A 25,507-nucleotide genomic window follows, 5' to 3' on the forward strand; every position below is an offset into this window, starting at 1 on the left:
CATTTCAATAAATGACATCTTTTGATGCAAGGCACCCTGTTATGAGGCTGTAAAAACCAAGCTTTCAAATTGTTCTGCCTTCAGCAGCATGAATTACGCACAGAGACAGATTTTAGTATAAGATGAGTGCTGTCATAGCGTCATCTTTCATTCAGTCTTTCCTGCATTTTGGAAAGGTCATGTCTTTTGGGGATAGTTTTGTAAACTGACCTCCATAATAACGTAATAAAATCTGACAGATTCCTTTTGATAGAGCTGAAATACCCAGTGCTATGTCTTCTGTAATTTACTTGGAGAATTTTTTTTTTTTTTGGTCATGTAAAATTGTTAAAAAGCCAAGTTAAATCAGAGTATGCCAGACATGATGGATGGTTGCAGTGTCTAATTTGACAAGGATCAGTTATTATGAAGGCAAATAAATTCAGTGGTGGATTAATTTCCTTCCATTCGATCACATCGCAAAATATTAGCTCTTATTGTTAGTGTGTGTGTGAAGCTCACAATTTGCAACACATTTTGCCTAAAATATGTAGCCTTTAATAAACAGGGAGACATTTTGTTTTTCTGCAGTCTGATTTGTTTTCCTCTTAAAATTCTTTGTGTCACTCTGCAGCCTTTTGGGAGTGGAGGAGTGGCCTAGTGGTTAGAGCACTGGTCTTGCAATCCAGAGGTGGCCCGTTCCAATCCCGCTGCTGCTCCTTGTGATCTTGGGCAAGTCACTTAACCCTCCATTGCCTCAAGTACAAACTTAGATTGTGAGCCCTCCTGGGACAGAGAAATATCCAGTGTACCTGAATGTAATTTACCTTGAGCTACTACTGAAAAAGGTGTGAGCAAAATCTAAATAAATAAATAGAAAACATTCTTGTATTCCACACCTACCTCTCGGTTCAGTGCGGATCCCATATAGGAAGCCAGGCATATCCTGGGAATTCCAATGTCCATCTACAATTCAATTCAACGTAATAAAAACTTTTTAAAAAGAAAAGACTTTAAAAGTCTTCACAATATTACCATATTGGCTACGGAGAACCGTTTTTTTGACAGCAGTTAAAACTTTTGTGGACTAATATTAAGCAAAAACAAAAGATCTAATGATGTGGATTGGTTGTTGAGAATATTGGCCCGTCCTGTGTATCCTTTTGAAAGGGAGTGGAGGGTTGTCGTGCAAATGTAAGAAATTGTTCTAGATTCCTTATGGTATGTAGGCTGCTTGGGTTTCTCCCTCTTGTCTTTGACAAGTACATATGAGATATGCATGTGCCTCAGCTCTGAGGGTCAGACATCTTAATGCCTTTCCATGATCATCTTATTTTTATTTATTTATTTAGATTTTGCTCACATCTTTTTCAGTAGTAGCTCACAGTGAATTACATTCAGGTACACTGGATCTTTCTCTGTCCCAGGAGGGTTCACAATCTAAGTTTGTACCTGAGGCAATGGAGGTTTAAGTGACTTGCCCAAGATTACAAGGAGCAGCAGCGGGATTTGAACCGGCCACCTCTGGATTGCAAGACCAGTGCTCTAACCACTAGGCCACTTCCCATCTGCTCACCCAAGTTTCTTAAATAAATAAATAAATAAATAACCCAGCCATTTTTACTGTTTTTTTTTTAAGCTGAGTACATGGATGAGCAATATTCGCTGCAGAGGATTTTTTAAGGGAAATGGAGATGGACACATTATTTAATTGAAATCAAAACTGGACACTATCGTAGTTGAAGATATACATGAGGAAAATTGAAATTTTATGAAATGAAACCATTGTAATAAACCAACAGAGGGAAAATTGACCAAAAACCTCTGGCAAATTGATACTTTGAAGGAAATATGCAGCACTGCTTATTTACAGCGGTATGTGGATGATGGATGTAGATGTCAAAATGCTGTGGAGGGTTCCACATCTTTGATTAGAAGTGATACTGCAGACTTAAACCCAGATTACAAGAACATCTTAAATTCTGTTGATTCTGTCATTCCATTTTCTAATGTCCTGCTTAAACTTAATGTAAGAAAGGTGGCTAAAAGTGATGTGTTCAGATCTCCTTTCTGGTACAGTAGTTTGAAAGTGGCTAAGCTGTATGTTCATTAGGTATACATATATAACAACCTTAGAACATTCAAATTTAAACCGTATAATACGCTGAACAGGTGATCCAAGAACCAGGGTAAACCACCAGGGGGTCCGCTGCTGGTAGTGTCATGTCTGACCCAACCTGAACCCAGTGCAAATCCAGCTTCAGCCTGTTAACTTAAAAGTCCAACCTTCCTCTCTTCACCCCCACCTCCCCCTTTCACAGTAGATTCAGCTCATAAGTTCCTCTTTTTAACATATTTCATAACGGCCATGTTTATATTATGCTGAGTTAAGCTGGTACTTTTTCCCACTGTGGAGACAGGTTAGTACATCCCGTGACAGACACAAAAATAACAATAACCATTACAATTTGTCAGACAGTCAGCACATCTTCCCTGGCATTCTTTACAATTTGTGAATCCTTTTTTCCACACAAGTGGTCTTTGCTCCCAGCCCTTGAGGGCTGCCAGCAGGGCCAAATTAGGGCATCCTTAATGAATATGCATGAGTGAGATTTGCATACAGTAGGTTATCGAGAGAACCTGACTTGGTGACAGCCCAAGACTGGATGGAAAGACCAGGGTCCTAGGATTTCACTTCTCACCACTCTTCTGTCCTACTATATTTTATTGTGGTTTACCTTTTTTCAAATAAAGGGTGAACACTTGTGGTATCTTATCATAAGTCCATTTTTCAGCTATTGTGTTCTTGGGTTTTTGCATCGTAGGCATGATTCTTACAGAGGTGGCCGGTTCCAATCCCGCCGCTGCTCCTTGTGATCTTGGGCAAGTCACTTAACCCTCCATTGCCTCAGGTACAAACTTAGACTGTGAGCCCTCCTGGGACAGAGAAATATCCAGAGTACCTGAATGTAACTCACCTCGAGCTACTACTGAAACAGGTGTGAGCAAATCTAAATAAATAAATATTTGAGATTCTACATGGAATGTTGGTATTATTTGAGATTCTGTTGCTACTGTTTGAGATTCTACATGGAATGTTGCTATTCCACTAGCAACATTCCATGTAGAAGCCTGCACTTGCAGATCAGCAGTGCGAGACGTCAGACTCACAGAAACAGAAGCCTGCGCGGCCGCATTGCTGATCTGCAAGGGCAGGCTTCTACATGGAATGTTGCTAGTGGAGGAGTAGCCTAGTGGTTAGTGCAGTGGAACATGGAATGTTGCTAGTATTTGAGATTCTGTTGCTAATATTTGAAATTCTACATGGAATGTTGCTAGTGGAGGAGTGGCCTAGTGGTTAGAGCACCGGTCTTGCAATCCAGAGGTGGCCGGTTCAAATCCCACTGCTGCTGCTTGTGACCTTGGGCAAGTCACTTAACCCTCCATTGCCTCAGGTACAAACTTAGATTGTGAGCCCTCCTGAGACAGAGAAATATCCAGAGTACCTGAATGAAACTCACCTTGAGCTACTACTGAAAAAGGTGTGAGCAAAATCTAAATAAATATTTGAGATTCTACATGGAATGTTGGTATTATTTGAGATTCTGTTGCTACTGTTTGAGATTCTACATGGAATGTTGCTATTCCACTAGCAACATTCCATGTAGAAGCCTGCCCTTTCAGATCAGCAATAGAGCCGCGCGCAGGCTTCTGTTTCTGTGAGTCTGACGGCATGCAATGTGCAGGACGTCAGACTCACAGAAACAGAAGCCTGCGCGGGCCGCATTGCTGATCTGCAAGGGCAGGCTTCTACATGGAATGTTGCTAGTGGAGGAGTAGACTAGTGGTTAGTGCAGTGGAACATGGAATGTTGCTAGTATTTGAGATTCTGTTGCTAATATTTGAGATTCTACATGGAATGTTGCTAGTGGAGGAGTGGCCTAGTGGTTAGCGCACCGGTCTTGCAATCCAGAGGTGGCTGGTTCAAATCTCACTGCTGCTCCTTGTGACCTTGGGCAAGTCACTTAACCCTCCATTGCCTCAGGTACAAACTTAGATTGTGAGCCTTCCTGAGGCAGAGAAATATCCAGAGTACCTGAATGAAACTCACCTTGAGCTACTACTGAAAAAGGTGTGAGCAAAATCTAGATAAATAAAATAAATAAGTCAGTGGGTGGGGGTAAGGTCTCAGGCTGAAAATGGACGCGTGCTGGTTTTTATTTTGCCACATGTCCATTTTATGGCCACTTTAAAAAAGTCCCTTTTTCCAGGATGCGGTAAAAATTGGCCTGATGCGCACCCAAAAGACGTGCTCGCACTGCCACAGCTGAGTAAAAGGGCCCCTAGCACCATTATGCACTATAAAAAATAAAACAAACAAAAACCAGATAGCTGAACATCCCGTTCTGTGACTACACTGAACACCAAGCAGCAGATTGAAATTGACATTTTGTACCCATGAATGGGAATAATGAGTTATGTCACATAGCTCTGAAAACCATTTAGTATTTAAAAACACAGCAGGGGACCTTTAAAAGGTACATAATTAAAAGTAACGGACGATTCAGCAGACTGTTATGGAGCTTTGATGTGGGGATTTCAGGATGATTTAATCTTGAGCTGATGCACCTCTCGCTGTTCTCTTGTCGTAGCACATTTTGTCATCTTTTTCTGTCTAACAGGAATGCTCACAACAGTAGTTATGAAGCCAGTTGCCTTTTTCTGTTACATTGCAAATGGTTTGCCAAATTAGAAATCACTACCACACAATTATATTTAAGAGCTAATGGAATGAAAACTTGGAGGCATTTTAGCTTGGTCAGCTAAAATTTCAATGTCACGGGAGGAATTTTTAATCATCCGTTTTCTTTTTCTTCTTTTATTCAATAACTTTGTCTATTCTCCGAGTAGAGGCACCTAGTGGTAAATTCAATTTAGGAGCTAAAAGTTAAGCATAAAAAAACTGGACACTAAGCTAGTTACGATGGCAGAGTTGTGTGCCAAATCTGTTAACGAATCCTAGCATGAGTCCATAATTATGCGCCAAACTTTAGGCGTGACTAAATACTACTACTTATAATTTCTATAGCTCTACTAGACGTACGCAACGCTGTGCACTTGAACATGAAGAGACAGTCCCTGCTCGACAGAGCTTACAGTCTAATTAGGACAGACAAACAGGACAAATAAGAGATAAGGGAATTACTAAGGTGGGAATGATAAAATATGGGTACTGAACAAGTGAATAGGGATTAGGAGTTAAAAAGCAGCATCAAAAAGGTGGGCTTTTAGCCTAGATTTGAAGACAGCCAGAGATAGAGCTTGACGTACTGGCTCAGGAAGTCTATTCCAGGCATATGGTGCAGCAAGATAAAAGGAGCAGAGTCTGGAGTTAGCAGTGGAGGAGAAGGGTGCAGATAAGAGAGGTTTACCCAGTGACAGGAGTTCCTGGGGAGGAGTGGAGGGAGAGATGAGTGGAGAAGTACTGAGGAACTGCAGAGTGAATGCACTTGTTAGTCAATAAGAGGACATATACTATGTCTATGGCTGAAGTAAATGGTGACACCATCACAGGAGGTGATGGAGATGAAAAATGGTAATGGAATTCAAAAATACGTTAAAAATAAAGGAATCTTGTATAGAAGATGTGGAACCAAGCAAGCTTAGTGGTGATTAGATGACAACACCAGTAATTGGGAAGTGAAGCTAGTGCTGGGCAGACTTCTATGTTCTGTGTCCTGAAAAATGGCAAGGACCAATCAAGACCAAGTAAATATATCGTAGCTTATACTATGAGTTTATCTTATTGGGCAGACTGGATGGACTGTACAGATCTTTATCTGCCGTCATCTACTATGTTACTATGAGGCTCAGTTTTGGAAGAGAAAATGTCCAAAAAGTGCCATAAAGCAGCATTTGGATGAATTTCTTCTCAAAATGTCCAAATTGGTGTTTTCAAAACCTAATTTGCAGATGTTTGTAGTGCATCCAAATCACAAGGGGGCGTTTTGAAGGTGGGTTTAGGACATTCCTTAACACTTGGATGTTTTATAGCTATAATGAAAGAAAACAAAAACATCTAGGATGAAAACTTCAATGTTTTGATCTAGACCTGTTTTTTTTTTTTTTTTAATGAATCGGATTCAAAAAGATGCCCTAAATAACCAGATGGCCACTGGAAGGATTCAGGAATGAACCCCCTTACTCCCCCAGTGGTCACCTACTCCCTCCCATCCCCAAACAATGTGAATAGGAATTGTGCTCCCCAGCCTCTATTACAAAGCCTCAGATGTTATAACCAGGTCCATTAGAGCAGCAGGCAGGTCCTTGGAGTATTCTAGTGGTGGGTGCAGTGTATCGTTGACAAGTGGAACCAGGCCCATACCTCTCCCTACCTGTCACTCTTGGGGTGGACTCTGTGAGCCCTCCAAAACTCACTAAAGCCCCACTGTACATATAGGTGCTCTCTTCACCCATAAGAACAATTGTATTGGTGTACAGTTGGTGGTAGTGAGTTTTAGAGGGCTCAGCAGACAAAGGAGAGCAACGGGGAGATGTGTACCTGGGAGCCTTTATATGAAGTCCCCAGCAGTGGCCCTAGGGTGCCCCATTGCTCGCCTGTGTTATTTGGGGGACCAGTCTGCTAAAAATGCTGGCCCCTTCTATATCCCAATGGCTTGATTTTGTGCATTTTTATCTTGTGTGGGGTTTTTTTTTTTCCCAAAAATGGCTTAAAAAGATAAATGCATATAACCTTGTTTGAAATGGTATTTAAAAAACAAAAAGATAAGACATTTTGCTGCTTGGATTTGGGACGTTCAGTGCAAAACGTTCAAAGTCTGACTTAGACGTCATGTCGAAAGTGCCCCTCCAGATTACCTAAATACGGCATTTGGGTGTGTAAATCCAAGAATTCCATAAAGTGTGTACAAGATGCGTCAGAATGTACCAACATGTCAGTTTTCCAAGTTTTGTTTGTATTTACTATCCCACCTTAAGAATGGCATGTAGGTTGCTAACATGTTAACACCCTCTTTGCAGTTGTGCATTAGAGAAGTTAGGCACTCAAGGCCTGATTCTATGATAGCATGCGTAACTAATAGACACACACCCTCATCACACCCCCTTTTCAGTTGTGCTACTCAAAAACTGCGTGCAGCACTTTTTAGAATGCGCATAGAAGGATGTGCGTGTAACTCCTAATTAGTGCTAATGTTTGTTAGTGTCAGTTATCAGCGCCAATTGTCTTGTTAACCAGTTAAAATGCATGCATAAACCGGCACTGCGCACAGACTTGTGCACGCATCTTTGGGCGCCATATATAGAACTTGGGGGTCAGTATACAGAATTGGGGCATAAGTCAGTTATGTGTGGAACTGCTAATTAGTTCTTGTTAATGATGATTATTGGTTCTTCAATTAAGTGCCAATTTAGCGCCAATTAGTTAATTATTTAAAATGTATAACTGACCCTATTCTATAACATGCAATTGTGTGTCAAACTTTAGATGCTAAAGTCACTTCATTGCTTCTCTATCCATTTCCACATGTAGTTCAAACTCTTCTTATTGACTTACAAGTGCATTCACTCTACGGCTCCTCAGTACCTCTCCACTCTTATCTCTCCCTACACTCCTTCCCGGGAACTTCGTTCATTGGATAACTCTCTCTAATCTATACCCTTCTCCACTGCGAACTCTAGACTCCACTCCTTTTATCTTGCTGCACCATACGCCTGGAATAGATTTCCTGAGCTGGGTACGTCAAGCTCCATCTCTGGCAGTCTTCAGTCAAGTCTAAAAGCCCACCTTTTTGATGCTGCTTTTAACTCCTAACCCTATTCACTTGTACAGTACCCATGTCTGTTTTATCATTCCCACCTTAGTAATTCCTTTATCCCTTATTTGTCCTGATTAGATTGTAAGCTCTTTAGAGCACGGTCTGGCTCTTCTTGTTCAAGTGTACAGCGCTGCATACGTCTAGTAGCGCTATAGAAATAAGTAGTAGTAAAGAATTAGTGTGCTAGTGTCCTCTGCCCTCCACTGAGCTTTGAACCTAGCTGGCGCAGGATGCTCTCTGATAGACTTGGCTGAATATTGCATGTAGCAAGGGCATAATGATTCACAAGACTCTTGGTACAGGCCATGCCCTAATGTCGTGGCAACCAACTTTTATTTGAAAAGTTTCTCTATATGCTGGAGGCATATTTGTACTTTAGAGTTGTGCAGAAGGAATGATGCAAGGATATTTTAACATGTTTGACTTTTGCTCTAGGCCACATTTTGTTTTTGTATTGTTTACCTGTGCTTTTGTTGGGGATGAAATCTGTGAATGTCTTTTTGGCTTATGCACTAAGGAGCTCTCTTTTACTAAGGTGCAATGAAATCATCTGGATTTAGTACATTCTAATACAGGACTGTGCAGCATGCTAACCCCAGATTTACTGCGGCATTAAAGTTGGACTTTTTTTTTTTTTTGGAGTTGTGTACTGTTGATCTCTTTAGCGTTCGGCACCTGCAAAAAGAAAATTGTGGGAGTACTTACTGCTTCCTATTTAATGAACACTTGGCATGTGAAAACAGGCAAAATACATGTTTTCCCACACTAAAGCTGCATTAAGGGATTAACACCCTCTAGTAAGAGGGCCCCTGAACAGTGGAAATGCAATAGTGCATTTTCCTGTAAATTCGTACCATTGTTTTTAAAAACATTTCAAATGTTAAAGGAACTTCTTAGTGAAGCCCACAAACAGGAGGAGGGAAGGGGAAGACAACCAGCGAGTCCTTGTAATAATAATAAACAATGGAGAGGGAAAGCACGGCATTTCACAACCTTGATGGTATGAAAACTAACAAATAATTCTGATTTTTAAAATGCAGGCTACAGTGTTTAGCATTTTCCTTGGGCCTTTAATTCTCTTTGACAGTTCATAAATACAGTCATCTAAATTCCATTGACGGGTTCACCATTGCAGATTTGGGTCATCAGCGTTGTGACACTGTCAGCAACCCTAAGCAGGATATTTGTCTAATACAGTTTATAGCTTCATTCCCTGTACCATTGCATAAATAAAGCATTCAGTGTGTGCATCAGTGCCATCAAGCATGAATACCCTGGTGGATTGGGAATTAAATGCCAAGTGAGGGTCAGAAGCAACAAAGGCTGAATAACACTCGGCAAATGTATACGTATTAGGTAGGGAACACTGCCCCCGATGCAGAAGAAATTGAATGAGCACCTTGCAATGTCTAGATAGAGCACAAAGCCTTCTTTTGTTTATCTGAACTGCTGTCATTGACCCATGTAGAATATTTCATTATTGAATGAGTCGGACAATGGCTTATTAAGAGTAAAAGGAAATCTCTGATTTCCAAGGTCTTCTGTCTCGTTGTCGTTGTGCCAGTTTTCGTTGACTCTGGCAGATGATTGAAATAAAATACAGAACATTTAAAGTCATATAACTAGTGCATTATTACAAATGAGTCAAGGTAACTTTGGTTGATTTTTTTTTTTTTTTTATGCCTTCTGTCAGCAATGTAAAAATAGAATGATGCTTGTGCTAATTTTTGTTTCTCCCTTGCCTTGGAGACCTTTGAAAAGGACCTTTAGAACTTGCCACTGCTGTTTATGCAGAGAGACTCCTCATTTCCATTGAGTTTTAAGGTAATTTTAGATGAATCATTTCAATTGCCTCTCAGATCTGCCTTTTGAGTATGTCTGGGAATATAACCTTGAAACAGTTATTTTTTCCCTTAAGAATCCGGAATACATTATGTAATTGAAAATTTTTTTTAGACAAAACTTCAGTATGTGTGGCATTGTCTGATTGACTATTGCAACTAAGAAATTGCCTCCTCAAGGGGTTTTGTGAATAATTTTACCTTCGCATTAATTGTAATGTTAAACTGTTTGCAGCTATACTGATAAAAATTCAAATATATGTAAAGAAAAACAAAAAGTCCCTGGTAGAGGGTCAGAGGTCAGATGTAATACTCAGTGAGAAATGTCATAGCAGTAAAGGTTTAAGAATTTGATAAAATGTCAGAGCCCTCTTATTCTTATTCTCTCTCTCCCCTACTTTAGTTTAGTCGAACTGTTTTGATATACTGCATTTCACTTTGGATAACGTAACAAAGTGGTTTTCGGGAATTAAAAAAAAAATCAACCAAATTAAAGGAGAAAGTAAAAGAAATCAAAAGAGGAGGAAAGCAGTTGCATACAATTATTCCCCGAAAAGCAGAATATCGGTACAGATCAACCATAGAAAATGCAAAACTGCCTGAGCCAGGTCACCTTCACCTCCCTATGAGCCTGTGAAAAATAATCAAGGTCTTACTTTCCTTCCTAAATTAAACAGAAGAGTTCTCCATGTGATATACAGTAGAATTCCAGATTCAAAGTGTCGTATATCAGAAGGCGGAACAATGTGTAGTTTCAAGCCTAATTTTATTTATTACATTTGTACCCCACATTTTCCCACCCATTTGCAGGCTCAATGTGGCTTACATAGTACCGTCAAGGCATTCGCCAGGTCGGTTGATAACAAATACATGGTTATCTAGTGATTGTAGAGGGTCTAAGGTAATGAAGATTGTATATTGTCCGGTACGATCATTGGTCATGCTGTGTTGCTGGGTGAAGGGTTTACGTTTCATGTGGGGAAAAGGCAGTGGGTCTTGGTTTGATACGCTTCCTTTCTGTGGTATTACCAAAGCAGTTTACATTTTTCATTATATGCAGGTACCTAATCTGTACTTACTAGGCATTGGAGAGTTAAGTGAGTTATCCAGAGTCGCAAGGAGCTGCAGCGGGAAATGAAATCAGCTTCCTAGGTAGTAAAGGTACTAAACCCGCTCCACTACTAATTAGTCTACTCTGCTCCAAAGTTAAGAGATCATAGTTTAGATCAGTGTTTCCCAAGTCGGCCCTAAAGTACCACTTGCCAGTCAGGTTTTCAGGATATCTACAATGAATATGCATGAACTTGATTTGCAAACACTGCCTTTATTGTATGCAAATTTCTTTCATGCATATCCAGGACCGACTTGGGAAACATTATTTTAGCCAGGGGTTATGCAACTCCGGTCCTCGAGAGCCGCAGGCAGGTCAGGTTTTCAGGATATCCACAATGAATATGCAGTAGATAGATTTGCATACCATGGAGGCAGTGCTTGCAAATCTATCTCCTGCATATTCATTGTGGATATCCTGAAAACCTGACCTGCCTGCAGCTCTCAAGGACTGGAGTTGCCTACCCCTGTTTTAGGCCATAGGGAGCCATAATATAATAAATTGTGAATTAAGGTAAGAATCTTCAAAGTAGCCCAAAATTATATGGACAATCAGTGTTTTGTCCCAACAAAAGGCAATATGGTCAAATTTAAGAATATAAGTGTTGCCATACTGAGACAGACTGAAGGTCTATCAAGCCCACTATCCTTTTTCCAACAGTGGCCATTCTAGGTTATAAGTACCTGGCAAGATCCCAGAACAGTAAACAGATTTTTTGTTGCTTATCCTAGAAGTAAGCAGTGGATTTTCCCAAATCCATCTTAATAATGGCTAATGGACTTTTCTTTTAGGTTAAAGTAACTGCTTTTACCACGTTCTCTGGCAATGAATTCCAGCGTTTAATTACATGTTGAGTGAAGAAATATTTTCTCTGGTTTGTTTTAAATTTACTACTTAGTAGCTTCATTGAAGGTAAATCGTTATTTTTTTCCCTTTAAAGTTTAATAAAAAGTTTATTGTAGTACCATAATAAGCATGTTAAATTTGTGCTGACCTGCACTATTTCTAGGTTTATATGCTCTAATCTCCATTATCCAGACAAGGTGCCAACTTTCATTGCAAGCATGTCTTCATGATTAATTGATCTATTAACTAGAAGGCATATTATGGAACCAGCAGTGTAACCTGGCAGTGCTGACTGGGGACCTGTGATGTCATGCTGGGCCCACAAGAGGTTCTTTAAGGACCTCAGTGTACTTTAGCTCTACAAATTAAGTCAGATCTCTTAATGAAAAGTGGGAAATGGTGATCTGATAGCACATCTTTTGTTCATGGCATCAAGTAAATGCTTTGACAATTTGACAAGAAAGGTGTCTGCTTGCATGAATCAGTTGTATGTAGGCACAGACACTGACTGATGGATTCCTGGTAAAATAATTTTGATATTTTGTATAGAAACCTTTAATCTGTTATGACAAAACAATACGAAGTAATAAGGCATATATGTAAATGATTTTTATTAAAGACTATAATATATAAAGATTGAATGGTGCTGGGCTAGAGCACTGCAAGAAAATGCAGCAAAGGGTTTAGGGATTCTTTTACTAAGCTGCAGTAAAAATTGACCTTAGCTTGCCCGTAGGCAGGTTTTTCACATGCACTAAGTCCGTTCTTATTCTAACAGGAAAATGGCCAATTTTTCCATTTTCTGAATGGCCGTGCGCTAATATTGCCATTAGCGCATGGCCATTACCAAACTGCTTGTAAACACCCCTACTGCCACCTATTTTGTAGGCGGTAAGGACTCGTGTGCTAACCCCGTACTAATCGCTGCGCAGTCATGTGTCTCATGCTGTCACGCTCCAGACAATCACCCTCTGAGAAAATGGTGAATGTTTCGGCTTCTACTACAGGATGCCTTGGGATTCCGTAGTAAGCCCCTTTAAGTTGATGTAAGCACTTAACACAGCTAAGTAAAAGGAGCCCTCAATCTATGAGCAGTAACCAGATTTAAGATGATTAATGTGCAAGGAAAGAAGTGTGAATTTGTTTCATAATGTACTGTGGCTGTGAACTTTGGGACTGGGGGAGGGGCTAATCAAGTTTATAGAATTAGGAGGTTGGTGTATTTCTGTCTCACTCAAGGCATGTCTGAACCACACCTTCTTGAAATCTCTGCATGGTTTGGCTCTCAATATAAATAATAGTTTTTGGACATCTCCATTTATGCATGTATGCAGTTTACCCTGGTAAATGCAACTGTTTGCATTTGTAAATATTTTGGGGGTTATTTTAGAAATATTATACACTAATGAGCTGACTGAAAACATTTTCCCCCCATTGATAACAGAAAGTGAACAGCCCTAATTGTGACAAATTCAGCCTTAATAAATCATAACCTAATGTCACAGGAGAATCTTTTTACAGTTAGAGTAAGTAATGGGCACTGGAGCTCCTTCTAAAATGAAGGGATTATAGAGAAGGCAGTTTGCCCTGGGTGTGGCTGCAGTGCATACTCCCCAAAAGTTGTTTTCCTGGCTCCATCCTTTTGAGAGAGCCAGTTAAGTTCTTGGAGGACATAAGGATTGGTTCATGTTGTTCAGGGAGATTGATTTTATTTAAAGATAATTTACATATAACAATCATGGTACTGGAAGATTGGAGGGTGGCCAATGTAACGCCAAATTTTAAGAAAGGTTCCAGCTAGGTGATCTGGGAAATTATAGACCGGTGAGCTTGACATCGGTGCCAGATAAAATGGTAGAGACTATTATAAAGAACAAAATTATTTACAGAGCATATTCAAAAGCATGGATTAATGAGACAAAACCAACATGGATTTAGTGAAGGGAAATCTTGCCTCACTAATCTATTACACTTCTTTGAAGGGGTGAACAAACGTGGATAAAGGTGAGCTAGTTGATATTGGATTTTCAAAAGGCAGTTGACAAAGTGCCTCATGAAAGACTCCAGAGGAAATTGAAGAGTCATGGAAGTAGTGTTCTATTGTGGTTTAAAGACTGGTTAAAAGATAGAAAACAGAGAGTAGGGTTAAATGGTCAGTATTCTCAATGTTGAAGGGTAGATAGTGGGGTTCCCCAGGGGTCTGTACTGGAACCGCTGCTTTTTAAATTTATAAATGATCTAGAGATGAGAGTAACTAGTGAGGTAATTAAATTTGCTGATGACATAGTTATTCAAAGTTATTAAATTGCGAGAGGATTGTGAAAAATTACAAGAGAACCTTACGAGACTAGGTATCCAGATGGCAGATTACGTTTAATGTAAGCAAATGCAAAGTGATGCATGTGGGAAAGAGGAAGCCGAACTATAGCTGTGTAATGCAAGATTCCACACTAGGAGTCACCGACCAGGAAAGTGATCTAGGTGTCATCATTGATGATACATTGAAACTCTCTGCTCAGTGTGTGGTGGCAGCTAAGAAAGCAAATAGAATGTTTGGTATTATTAGGAAAGGAATGGAAAACAAAAATGAGGATGTTATAATGCCTTTTTCTCACTCCATGGTGTGACCAAACCTCAAATATGTGTATTTCTGGTCACCGCATCTCAAAAATAATGTAATGAAATTAGAAAAGGTACAGAGAAGGGTAACAAAAATGATAAAAGGGGATGGGACAACTTCCCCATGAGGAAAGACTAAAGTGGCTAGGGTCTTCAGATTGGAGAAAAGACGGCTGAGGGGAGATATGATAGAGGTCTATAAAGTAATGAGTGGAGTGGAATGGGTAGACGTGAATTGCTTGTTTACTCTTTCCAAAAGTACTAGGACTAGGGGGGTACGCAGTGGAGCTACAAACTAATAAATTTAAAATGAATCGGAGAAAATATTTCTTCACTCAAATGTGTAATTAAACTCTGAAATTCATTGCCAGAGAATATAGTAAAAGCAGTTTGTTTAGCGGGGTTTAAAAAAGGTTTGGATAGCTTCCTAAGTGAAAAGCCCATATGCCATTATTAAAATGGACTTGAGGGAAATGCTCATGCTTCTAGTATTCTATAATGGCAACTACATGCAATATTGCCATTAGAGAATTGGCACTTTTAGGGGGTCTTTTACAAAGGCATATTAGTTTCAGTGCGTGCTAATGATTAGCTCGTGCTAAATGCTAGAGTCACCCATAGAAATATATCGGTGTCTCTTAACGTTTAGTATGCACTAAAAACAATAGTGCTCTTTTGTAAATGGACCACTTAGCGCCCAAATTTTTGGCACCTAAGTTTTAGAGCCCTTTAATAAATTGGGCCCTAAAAGTATAATTCAGGCATATAAGGTAGCATCAGTAATAATATCTGTATTACCTATGCTGGTGCCTTTAGAAATAGTCTTTGGATTCATGCACCTCTCACCTTCTCTGGGCCCTGTCCCATAACCAGTCTCTCTCTCTCAGTCTCTATTAAGAGTCCATGGTGTCCCCTCTCTCCTAGACCTCCAACTTCCAGCTTTGGTAGGAATGCTGATGAGTTGAAGGTTTGATCTTATTCCCCTTCTTCTGGGATTCGTGGTGTAAAGGATGTTCCCCACTCCAACTTTCTTCTCCAGCAAATGCAGGAACTTTTCAGGCTCTGCTGCTAGCTTCCCCTTTTTCTTTCCTCAAGGTACTCTGATCTGAATACTCTGATACTTTCTTTCTGGTAAGCAGATGGAATCTGGTGAGGTAAAACCCATGTATGGTCCCCCCCCCCCCCCCCCCAAAAAAAAAAAGTGTCCTGGAACTACAGCCAGAGACTGGAAGCCTCCTCTTAGGCTGGGTATTTATATGAGCCTGATTTCCCTCCCAGGACTGTCTCCTCCTGCCCTGTCGGTCAAGAAGGAAGGCACAGCCCCTGTTCTGGAAGCTATTGGTGTTAGCAAAAGTTAGAACTGCTTCTATTCTGGTAGAGTGCTGAAGGTTCTGTTACTGCGGCTGAGGAAGAAACTTAGCTGCCTCTATAGCAGAAAGAGTGAATGCCAGCATAAGATGCAATTAATAGTGTTTCATTACCTTATTCTGTGCCTCTGGGATCTAGCTGGAAGTGAAAATTTTTCTTAATATGATAAGGTTTTGTTCACCAAGATCCCGATCTAATAAGCCATGATAGATTTCATAGGAAAATATACTTGTTTTATGAGACAGAGAGGCCTTTTTACTAATGCTTAATGTGTGCTAAATGCTAAGAAGCCCATTTTATACCTGTGGGTTTCTTAATACTAGAGGACATGAAATGAGGTTGAAGGGGGGGGGGGGGGCAGACTTAAGAAAAATGTCAGGAAGTATTTTTTCACAGAGAGAGTGGTGGATACTTGGTATGCCCTCCCACAGGAGGTGGTGGAGATGAAAACGGTAACGGAATTCAAAAATATGTGGGATAAACATAAAGGAATCCTGTTCAGAAGGAATGGATCCTCAGAAGCTTAGCGGAGATTGGGTGGCAGCACTGGTGGTTGGGAGATGGGGCAAGTACTGGGCAGACTTCTACGGTCTATGCCTCGACAATGGCAAGGATAAATCAAGGTCAGGTATGCACATATGAGTTTATCTTGTTGGGCAGACTTGATGGACCGTACAGGTCTTTATCTGCCGTCATCTACTATATTATTAATATTTACTGTGTGCTAATTCTGTTAGCAGTTTCCTTAAGCCTTAGTAAAAGGGCGCCAAAGTTTGTTAAACTGGTTTGTATCCTAGTTCATAAGACATTCTAGGGGAGATTCTATATATGGCACCAAAAAAATCGGTGCAGAAATTAGTGCTGACTAAGAGTATTCTATAAGCAGTGTCTAGATTTAGGCGCGGTACATAGAATACGATTAGTTGATATCTTGGTGCCTAAAACTACGTGCATCCATTTACACCAACAAAAAATTGGCGTAAATCCCAGTGCATATATTTAGGCGCAGAGGACCATGTTCTATAACTTCACGCATAAATTTTGGAATGCCCATGAAACGCCCACTTTCCTGGCCGTAACATGCCCCCTTTTGCCTGTGCGAATTAGAGGTTTGGTGCATTTCATTACAGAATACGCTTAGTGAGTTGTGCACGTAAATTCTAATTAGTGCCAACTGGTGCTCATTTTTGCTTGTTAAGTGCTGTTATCAGTTCTCATTAGCTTGTGAAGCTATGCACGTTTTTTATAGAACCTGCTTGGTTTTTGACATGGATCTCTAGGCACGGTATATAGAATCTAGGGTTTGTTATTTACTCTGTATAGTGTCTTCAGAATTGTGTGGTAAAAGCATATCATTAGGTGAAAACTTTGGATCTTAGACCATTTATGTATGAAAATTGTCTCTACATGACAGGGTTTTATATAAGAGAAACATTAACCCCTGAATTCTATATATGGTGCCCAGATTTGAGTGCATTGCCGAGACGTGTGTAACATAATTGGCAAAAGAGCTGTTAACCATCCATAACTTGATGCTAAAAACAAATTGACATTAATTGGCACCAATTAGGAATTGCGCTTGCATCTGCCTGTGCACTATTCTAGTAGTTATTTATTTAGATTTTGCTCACACCTTTTTCAGTAGTAGCTCAAGGTGAGTTACATTCAGGTACTCTGGATATTTCTCTGTCCCAGGAGGGTTCACAATCTAAGTTTGTACTTGAGGCAATGGAGGGTTAAGTGACTTGCCCAAGATCACAAGGAGCAGCAGTGGGATTTGAACCATCCACCTCTGGATTGCAAGACTGGTGCTCTAACCACTAGGCCACTCCTCCAAACCTGGTCCTGGAGACACACCAGCCAGTGTGCCGGTTTCCATGCCAGAGTTGGGCATGGAAACCGGCACAAAGTGCTATTCTATAAAGGGCATGCACCCTTAATAAAATAGCACTTGGCACCAACCTTTTCTGGTGCCCATTTTTCAGCGCCATTAATAAAATTCCCCCTAAACTGACAAATTCTGTTGCTTATGAACATGTCTAATTTATGAGGTTATTCTGTGTACTCAAAATACCACAGCATAAAAAGTTTGAAGTCAAAGAAAGTTGGTTTTTATTGTTTACTGTATTTCAGTTTAAAGATAAGATTGAAAGTTACCTTTAGTTCACCAAAAGCATACCAGCAACTGTATGAGCTTTCTGTGCTATCGCAGTGACTTCAATAAACCAAATTCCACACACATCTACTATAGTTCTGATGGATATAATTAGGGCATCGAGAATCGGTGTTTTGGAAAAGTTTGGTGCCAAGTGCTATTTTATTAAGGGCGCATGCCCTTTATAGAATAGCACTTCGTGCAACCGACACACTGGCTGGTGTGCCTCCATGACTAGGTTTGGGAACCACTGGAATAGTACGCAGGCAGGTGCAAGTGTAATTCCTAATTGGTGCCAATTAACATCAATAATTGGTTGCTAGCATCAAATTATGGATGGTTAACAGCTCTTTAGTTGAATGCTCAGTACATAGAGGCTATACAGGAATGCACCACATCATTCATCAATACTATGTAAACTAAGAGTTCTATATGTCCATTTTTTAAAATAGGGAATAAAATCCAATTCAGTAAACTACTAAAAAAACAAATGGATTGTTCTCTGCCATTTGTACACAGTGAAGATCCTTCATCTGTCTTAACTACAGGAACGTGCTTCCTGCAAAAACTACACTGGCTACCAGTACCTTACAGGGCCAAATTTAAAACTCTTATCTTTGATTTTCAAGATAAAATGAGCCAGAGTTTCTAAAGAATCAGTTAGCCCCTCTACACATCTTGATGCCTCTAAGGTCCTCTTAAGGATCCTCACTTTATGTACCCTGGCCAAAAGAAATAGCGCAATGCGATGTCTGCCACAAACCTTCTTATGAGTAGCCTCAGCAATATAGAACTCACTCCCAGAGAGGCTACCCTGAACTCAAGACTACCTCTACTTCTGGAAGCATGTGGTGACTATCCATTCACCACATGTGTGAAACAGCTTGCCACGCACCTTAATAGTTACATCACTTGATGTACCACTCTTCAAAGAGACCACAGTAGTTTACAGTTAAAATAAATGAAATAAAAAGGAACACCAATCCAGAAAGACTCTAGTCGCACCAAACACACACAATTAGCATATCAGAACAATCTCTTATCCACGCAAACATATAATCCTTATATCAGGACTTCTGAGATACCCCCTCAGGATAGCCACCAGAATGAAAGGCTTGCTTAAAAAAATTAAGATTTCAGCTTCGACTTAAATTGGTTCAAGGAACTCTCCATCCACAAAGAAGGCAGGTAGTTGGTTCCATAAAGAAGAAGCAAGCAAAAACTAGTCACTGCCTCACATTATAGAGAGGCGCACTTGCTGCGTGCTAGGGGAGAGTCAATAAAGCAGCATCGACAAAGCACAGCACTCATCGTGGGTGATAAAACTGAATCAAAGGCACCAAATAGGCGGGCGAACCTCTATATAAAGCACTTTGGGGCCCTTTTACTTAGGTGCGCTGATAAATATCATGCGCTGATATAGACACATGTATTGGACACACGCAGGTCAGTATTTCAGTGTACCTGCACAAAAGGCCTTTTTTGGGCCGAAAATGGGCATGTGGCAAAACAAAAATTGGCACGCGTCCATTTTGGGCCTGAGACCTTACCACCACCCATAGACTTAGCGGTGAGGTCTTGCACGTTAACCGGGTGGTAATGGTCTACGTATGTAGAATGTTGATTACTGCCCGGTTTCTGTTGCGTGCTATAAATAAACATTATTTTCTGGTGTGCATAGTGGATGCACATAAAAATCTAAATTACCGCCCGGGCCACGCAGTGTAACTCCAAACTGACGCACATTGGGCGTGCGCAGGCGCCTACGTGGCTTAGTAAAAGGGCTCCTTAGTGGGTTAGTATCAAAGTCTTATACACCTTATATCTTATTCAACTGTACATATAATTTGCCTTTAGTTTAGCCACCCATCTATTTAGCCCAATGACTTTCTACTATCCATTTTGTCCTATCTTATGCCTCAGCTGCACTTGCCCCCTCGTCTGCCTACTAAGATGCTTTGTTGTAGTGTATGAACAGCATGAGTATCATATCTAAAAACCAACCTGTTTAAAAAGGCATACCCTACCAATCCAACTTAAATGCCTGAACTCCGCAACATAATGAAACCAAAGCACGCAATGGCTTAGCATAACTTTTCCACTCTACGATTCTCTAATGTGTCTGAGACTTCCACATGAACCTTTTTACTGTAACATTACTTTGTATTTGTTCATACCGAAGTCGGCGAACGTCCCTCCGGTGCTATGTAAGCCACATTGAACCTGCAAATAAGTGAGAAAATGTGGGATTCGAATGTAACAACTAACTAACTAACTAACTAAATAAATAAATAAATATCTGTTATTTGAATGTTCTAATGCGTTCGTATTAAGGTGTTTTATTTGCATTATTCTGACATTGTGAGTATCATATCTATTATTTGACTGTTCTTCCATGGTACCTATTATGATATCATTTGTGTTCTGTTGACATTTGTCATATTTCTGTTATATGGTTGTTTCACAGTGCTGTTAAAAATTTATACTTCTACTGTATCATGTTAATCCTGTTACTAGGATTCCATTTGCCATCTCCCCATTTTACCTTTTTGATTATATTTATGCTCATATTTACTAATTTTCTATTATACTATTAACAAAATTGGTAGTTTTATTTCAAGCTATTACTGCTTTACATGACATTGGGTGACTCTCTTTATAAGGCAGTTAATAAATCCCAATAAATAAATAAAACATTTTATGGGCACTTGAACTCTCCATATTGTGGAGCTGTTTCTCAGTTAGTTATTATAGACTGAGCAGTTTCACTCTACAATAGGCAGCATGCTTCTCAGTTAGTCATTATAAACTGAACACAGGAGTACTTATCTCAGTCACCCATTACTATGGAATAGAATACAGACACCAAAACCCTCTCTCCACTGTGATTTTATTAGATTGGTTTGTTTCCTACTTATAAATGCAGTGATACCAACACCACCCCTCCTCTCCACAAAAAAAGTACCTTAAATTCCTTTGACCCCCTACTGTTCACTGGGCTCTTAGGCAGGACATTTCTAAGCCATTGTCTTACAAAGGTATGGGCGGGAAGCCCACTTTTGGCTGGCCTATAGACTTGCACAGTTAGTTTTTTTTTTTTTCATCAGAGACAAGGGAGCTTTTTGTTCATTTAAAGATTGCATATTTGTATCTTTATAAAACACTTTCTAGTATTTTGGAGCAGCTGAAGACATTATTCCTACTTAAAATTAATATCTTTCTAGATCAGCCTCCCCTTTCCATCTCTGCCAAATTCGTTCAGACTTCCAAAAGCATATAATCATACACGCCACCTTCCTTAATTAAAATGAGGAGCATGATGGTTGTTCTTAGCAGCTCTTCTGCTCATCCACCAAAGGCAGATTCTGACACTCTAGTCAACATCTGATTCCAACTTTTCACAGTGGACTTGGGTTCTTTACTATTTAAAAAAAAATCCAATCTTGTCTTCATTTCCCCCCCCCCCCCCCCCCCCACCCCTTAAAATATTTCCATATTAATCTACTATCTTGGTAAAGGAGGAGATCTACTACCAGGAACTTTGACTACTAACTGAAATTTTAAGATTAACTGCCATACTGCATATTCTGTCCAAGGGACTGGACAATACAATAACAGTAGGAAAGACAAATCAAATCATGAGACTACATAGTGGAGGAGTGGCCTAGTGGTTAGAGCACTGGTCTTGCAATCCAGAGGTGGCCGGTTCAAATCCTGCTACTGCTCCTTGTGATCTTGGACAAGTCACTTAACCCTCCGTTGCCTCAGGTACAAACTTTGATTGTGAGCCCTCCTGGGACAGAGAAATATCCAGTGTACCTGAATGTAACTCACCTTGAGCTACTACTGAAAAAGGTGTGATCAAAATCCAAATAAATAAATAAAAAGAGCAAAAATAAATCTGAAGTATTTGTAGGCTGGTGACAATCCGCAAATTAATTTCTCCAGCTATCAGTGATTTCAAATTTAGATGATAGTAAAAGCCAATTGCTTAACAATATCCACAGGGTTAATCACAGATTTATCCACAGATCAGTAAAATAACAATGTCCAATCGTTGAATGATAGCACCATACCCCTGGCCACCATCAGTGAACTGGAATAACACCTTAATGACTCCTAAATGGTCCTTAAAATATACTATCCTACCATATTTTTATGAGAAATTGATTTTTTTTAAATATCTTCTATTGGGTTTTATAATTAGGTTTTTTTTTGTTTTGTTTTTGTATTACTGTACTTTGCTAATCTTTTTATGGTTTAAATGGAACATAGGCAGTCAAGATTTTATTATGGCGCCTTTGTAGTTTTTAGGGTGCAAATTTTGACCCTGATTCATTATGGAGGTCGTGATAATGTTGATTAAGCCAAGCTTTCTTTTGTACCATTATGATGATTAGACGGCTAAGGTCCTTTTTTAGGGCTTTCTGATTGACATCCATTTTCCAGGAATTGGTAGTCTCCTGAATTGATTATTGCAGTGTTCTTTATGTGGGGTTGTCTCAGAAAGTAGTGTGTTGGCTTCAATGAGTGTGGAAGGCTACCATGAGATAGCTTTTCATATGGGAGAGAACTGTATGTGAGCATGTGTTCCAGATTTTTGAAGACATTACATTATATGACTTTTAAGATTCTAAGTGGTATATAAGGTCTTATATATCCTGGGGTTATTTGGCCAGTAGGTTTGTACAGTATATCTTGGATGCCTTCATTGACTGAATTACTAGGAAAAGCATTTTCTGTGGTTGCACCAGAGTTGTGGAACCATATAGTATGTGGTTTTGCAAGCTTTAGGAGGTCTATTAAAACGTAGCTCTTTTTCATCTAGGTTCAATCTTTTATTTCCTAGAAATGGGGCCATTAGGTTGGGAATGTGGGCTGGTAGGGATGGCTAATTCAGGAATAATTTGGAATAAAGTAGTGTTATTTTTATGATGCATATTACTTAGGGCAGCGCAAGGTGGTTATGCGGGTTAGAAATATAAAAATAAACCTTAGAATTATACTTTTTATTTTGGAATTTGCTTTTGTGTACCTTCCTGAATCTCATGCTTTTGTCATTGAAAGATTATGTCACAGCTAGTGTATAAATACCTTGCAAGCATTTTGCACTTCCCTTTGGGATGACTAGTTTTAGAAGTGGCTTTCTGGTAGTATTAGCCCTAACACTCATGCTTTGTATTGGAATAGACTGTTATAGAGCTGATGTTTTTTTTTTCTCCATTAGTTTTCAGCTATGTGACAACTGAAATCTCTGTATGATGGCACTGCAATATTCTGTAGTAAGATTGGAATGGTGTATTTATGGAATACACAGAATTTCCAAAGGTGTTCTTTACGTTTAACTCTTAGAGATGATATACCGTCTCTCCCCTCCACTGGCAATTATTTTTCAATGTTGGGGCTGGGGGGGGGGGGGGGAGAATTCCTGGGCCTGGTACAGGCCATAGAAAAGCCACTTTTTTCAGTGATGGTTTAGCTAGCCTGACAACCTTCCTCAGATCCAGCGTCTTTCCTTCCCTTACAATCGCCTCCCCCTCTCCCCCCCCCAGGGTCCTCTACTTGCCTTGGACTCATTGGCTGGCAGGCAGCAGTGACGGAGAGAGACTGATCTCCTGGCCATGGATCCTCCTTCTGCTGCATCCCACCTATTCGTAAAACAGAAAGTTACTTCATAGCAGGCGGGATATTTCAGGAAGAAGGACCCATGGCCAGCAGAGCAGCCTCTCTCGATCGCTGCTGCCTGCCAGCCAGTGACTTTACTTTTGACTGATGGTGTGGAGGAGGAGTACGATAGTGGTAGGGTCCTTAAGAATGTTTGCCCCAGGCCTGGCTTTGTCTCTCGACAGCCCTGTTTGATGGGTATGTGTAGCAAGAATACATGAGTGAATTCTTCTGTGGTTACTGTACACCCTTCTTTCTTATGATCCTAACTCCATGTAGCACTGTCTTTCTCCTTTTTACTCATAACCCCAATCCTGGTAGAGTTCCCACCCAGTCATCACCTTTTTCCACTCATTCATTCATCTTTCATACCCCTTCTTGCTCATTAACTTTCTTATCCTATTTCTTTCATCTACTTTGATGTCACCCCTTCCATATTCCTTCTACATAAGAACATGAGGTAAGCCATAAGGAGTCAGTCTAAAGTCCACTGAGCCCAGTGTCTTGTCCACAAGTAGTCAGTTTGGGTTACAAGTGCCAGGCTGATGCAAAAAGTAGATCCGTTTCTCATAGCTTATTTCTAGGGTTAGATGATGGCTTTCCCACAGGTACAGTACTAATATTGTTGATGCATATTTCTTCCAGGAATTTGTCCACACTTCTCTTGGAACTCTGTTAGTCACCTTGTCATGTTATCAGGCAACAAATTCTATAGATTTGTTTTGTGCTGCATAAAAAAAAAACCCCATTATGATTCATTTTCAAACTGTTGGCTGTTAATTTCATGTTTTCTCTTTAGTGGTGATAGAAAGGTAAAACAACCATTTCCCATTTAATCATTCCATCCCACTCATGATTTTATACGTTTCTATCATAACCAATCTCTTTTCCAAGTTTTTTTTAAATCCTTTCTTCATAAAAGAGGCATCTTGTTTCCTTTTGTTTATGTTGCCCTTCTCTGAACCTTTTCCAACTTTGCTATATCCTTTCTGAGATGGGATTACCAAACTGCAGAGAGTACTGAGGTGTAATGATGCTATGGACCTATACAAAGACACAATGATACCTTCAGTTCTGTTCTTTAGTTCTATTCAAATAATTCCTAACATCCTGCTAACTTTTTTGGCAGTCACAGCACATTGAGCTGAAAATTTCAATATATTATCCATAATGACTCAAAGATCATCTTTGTGGGTGGCAACTTCTCACAGGGAAACCAGCATTGTATACCCTGCATTAAGATTACTTTTGCCTATGTGTATCAGTTTGCACACACAAATTTCATAATATCTGTCATACCCGGTTGTTTGGTTTCAGAAAATCCATCTGCAGTTCCTTACAATTTTCTCCTGTATTAAGGGTCCTCCTTGTACTAAGCTGTAGTAAAAATGTGTGAAGTGAACTGAAAAACTGCCCAAAAATCGTAAAAATATCAGAAAAACTACAAACATAACTTTTTTTGCTTTCACACATCCCTAGTTGAGACATGATCCTTTCAGGACCGTGGAGCCTCTTCTTAGCGCTATTAAAATTTTTCAGTTTATAATTGGATTTGTATATTCTGATACAATTCTTCTTTCAATCTCACATTTTTCATGCGGCTGGGCTTTGTCTTATAGCTTTACTGTATCAGACGTTGATTCTTGTTTGAAAGTATTTGTTTATAGTCTTTCTCTTAAGAATGTACTTCACTATTCCATTTTATAATGGAAGACACATGTCCCTGCTGGTTTAATACAGTGATTTTAATTAAGAGTCAGGTTTCATTTACTGTACTGACACTAAGAATTGGATTTTACATTGAGCCTTTAACCAAGGTTTTCAGATCAGCTGTTTTATAAAGTGATAAGATTTCATTTTAAGATTTGGGTTTTAATCTCCATTCCAGCTCATCTTTTATGTTTCTACAATCCATCCACTTATCTGGGATTTCTGTAAGTGCTGTGTATATTTCAGAGAGGAAAGAAACCAGTACCTGTATATATGCCATTTTTCCTTGTGCATTTTATGCCTGTGTGCCTCATGATATTAACTGGCATGCATATAAGGGAATGTCTTTCTTTTAGCAAAGATTAAGGGGTTGTTT

General features: G+C 39.7%; 1 protein-coding gene across 17 annotated transcripts in view; it reads left to right on the forward strand.

The window, feature by feature from the left end:
- Positions 1-25,507, forward strand: part of ADGRL2 (adhesion G protein-coupled receptor L2) — a 377,345-nt gene that overhangs the window by 164,736 nt on the left and 187,102 nt on the right. The window lies entirely within an intron of this gene.

This window comes from Microcaecilia unicolor, chromosome 6, assembly GCF_901765095.1.
Source record: "Microcaecilia unicolor chromosome 6, aMicUni1.1, whole genome shotgun sequence".
In the NCBI taxonomy this organism is placed as follows: Eukaryota; Metazoa; Chordata; class Amphibia; order Gymnophiona; family Siphonopidae; genus Microcaecilia; species Microcaecilia unicolor.